Genomic DNA, 2,489 nt, shown 5'->3' on the forward strand with positions numbered 1-2,489 from the left:
TAAATTGAAATAAATAAAATGCATTTTTAAAAAGTGACCCAATTATGTAACTTATTAATTAATTGATAAAATGTATAAACTGGGAACTTCAATTCTTCAAGTGCGTACTGTACAGTAACTTTGTTTTAACAATGGCAAAAATACTCTTGATTCTGCCAGGCAAACTCATTTCTATTGAGAACAAAGAATCTATCCACAGCCTGCACTTATAGAGATTACATTAATGGATTAAAAGGTGAGTATTAGTCATTGTGTCAACAACCCCCTGGATTTGGAAGTGTGTGCCAGTAAAACATTAAGATCATATCTCAGATGGTGTTCCTGCACTCTTCTCATACAATGTCTGTCACTGTCTGGCCCTAAAGATCCCTAGACACTGGTTCACATCTAAATTTGGCAGGGTCTTTGATGCTACACAGCACCTCAGGTCAAAGTTTGCTGCTGGAGCCAGTAACTATCAAACAGTTGTTTCGTAACTCTTTTCATCAAAGTCAAGAGGTCAACGAGTCTGTTTCAGTTACTCACGCAACCCCAGACCCTCCCCAGCACTGGCCTCTAGACAGTGGGAGTAATTACACACAAAACACACACGCAACAATCAGCACTCCTGCTTAGCCTGTTTCTCATGGAATCCCTTCAATGCTGGCCACCTCACCACACTTCTGCATTAGTCAGGATAGAGGGAAGAACATATAATATCCGTCCTGTGCACTCACTGAGCGCTCTCTTCTCCCTATCATTACTAGACACGCCCCTTACTGCTGATTGGCTGCGAGTTTGTTTTGGGACTTGGTCCGACACAGTGGTCAAAAGCGTTTTTCAAAAATCACTTAGTGCACCTTTAATATAATGAAGCCTAAATGCTTTTGAGTGAGTAGATTCACTAAACGGAGAGGTAATGTGTGCACTGCACCAAACATAACATGGATTTTTTTTGTTCTTTCTTGATTAGAAGGTGCCAGAAGGCCAATTTATAAATGCATAAATCCAGCTACAGTTCCTTCTACCCTCACAATATATGTATGTGAACCAGTACAAACCTGATGGAACCCCAAGTAGTCCTCAATGGTGGAAGAAGCATAGAAGATTGTGCCATTGGAGGTGACCACCAATACAAAAGCCATTTATAGCCTAAAAAGTTATACCGTTAACAAATAGCATTGTAAATCAATTTCATTTTGTTTTTGTTGTTTGATTCAAATATTAAGGTTTCACAGGACACATTAAAACTCACCTGTAGCAAAAGTTCTCCCTCTGGCAGCTCCTGAATGTGTGGTTTAGTGTTATTTGCTTGCTGATGATTGGAGTTATTTCAGTTCAGGGTCACTGTGATGGCAAACAAACATTAAAGTGGCTCTGCACAATAGCTAAAAGAGATAATACACATTCTTTATCAAAGACATGAGGAAGTTATGGATAACAATTTGTGATATGTAATAATATCATATGAGGGTACTTGATCAGGCATAATCAAAAAAGAGCACAACTTCCTGTATTAAAAAAGAATTTCCTGCATTAATAATGATTGTGAGAGGGAAATAATGAAATAATGTATAACAATGGAATCTTGAAACGTGGAGCTGTTGGCATCTGAACTACCAAAACCTGAAAGCAAATTATAATGCCTAGTGGTTAACAATACACTTGTGCTTGGCACGCGTCACATGATAAGTTTGCTCATGGAGTGGTTATAACATGCAAAGGCAATGAGAGGGCAGTATCTGTAAAAACAGACACTCAGTCAAGAGTGCTCATTACAAAAACTAAAAAATATTTTAAAAATCTAGTTTTAAACACGTGCCAAGTTCTTAGAAACATGTTGGTTTTATATAAGAAAACATTTTTACTTAAACTTTAACTCTAAACTTGTCATCAAAAACAGTTATTTCACCCTGACATCAAAGGTAAACTGTATTCAAGCTGTATTTATTGTATGAATCAAATAAATAGATAGAGGGAAGAACATAAGCTAGCAGAAATAGGGTGTAAATTTCAATTCAGTCAGCCACTATTCCTGGCCTTTTATATTTTTTTCATATTGCCCAATTCCCCAAATAATCACTTCCCTGGAAAACAGCTCTAGGTATTTTTTCACTCGACAGCTTCTTGCTTAACAAAACTTGGACTGTTGTCTCTATAAGACTGTTGTCTTTGTTGTCTCCCTGGTGGTCTAGTGGTTAGGATTCGGCGCTCTCACCGCCGCGGCCCGGGTTCGATTCCCGGTCAGGAAACGAGATGTTGGGGAAGTCGTGGCCTAATGGTTAGAGAGTCGGACTCGTAACCCAAAGGTTGCGGGTTCGAGTCTCGCACCGGCAGGGATTGTAGGTGGGGGGAGTGAATGTACAGCGCTCTCTCCCACCTTCAATACCACGACTGAGGTGCCCATGAGCAAGGCACCGAACCCCCAACTGCTCCACGGGCGCCGCAGCATAAATGGCTGCCCACTGCTCCGGGTGTGTGTTCACGGTGTGTGTGTGTTCACTGCTGTG

General features: G+C 40.3%; 1 non-coding gene across 1 annotated transcript; it reads left to right on the forward strand.

Moving 5' to 3' along the window:
• Positions 1 to 2,159: 2,159 nt before the first annotated feature.
• On the forward strand, positions 2,160 to 2,231 carry trnae-cuc (transfer RNA glutamic acid (anticodon CUC)). The gene has a single exon. It is a non-coding gene; the product is annotated as a tRNA-Glu (tRNA).
• Positions 2,232 to 2,489: the final 258 nt, after the last annotated feature.

The sequence above is a fragment of the Sinocyclocheilus rhinocerous genome, unplaced genomic scaffold, assembly GCF_001515625.1.
Source record: "Sinocyclocheilus rhinocerous isolate Xijiao unplaced genomic scaffold, SAMN03320098_v1.1 scaffold1249, whole genome shotgun sequence".
Classification (NCBI taxonomy): Eukaryota; Metazoa; Chordata; class Actinopteri; order Cypriniformes; family Cyprinidae; genus Sinocyclocheilus; species Sinocyclocheilus rhinocerous.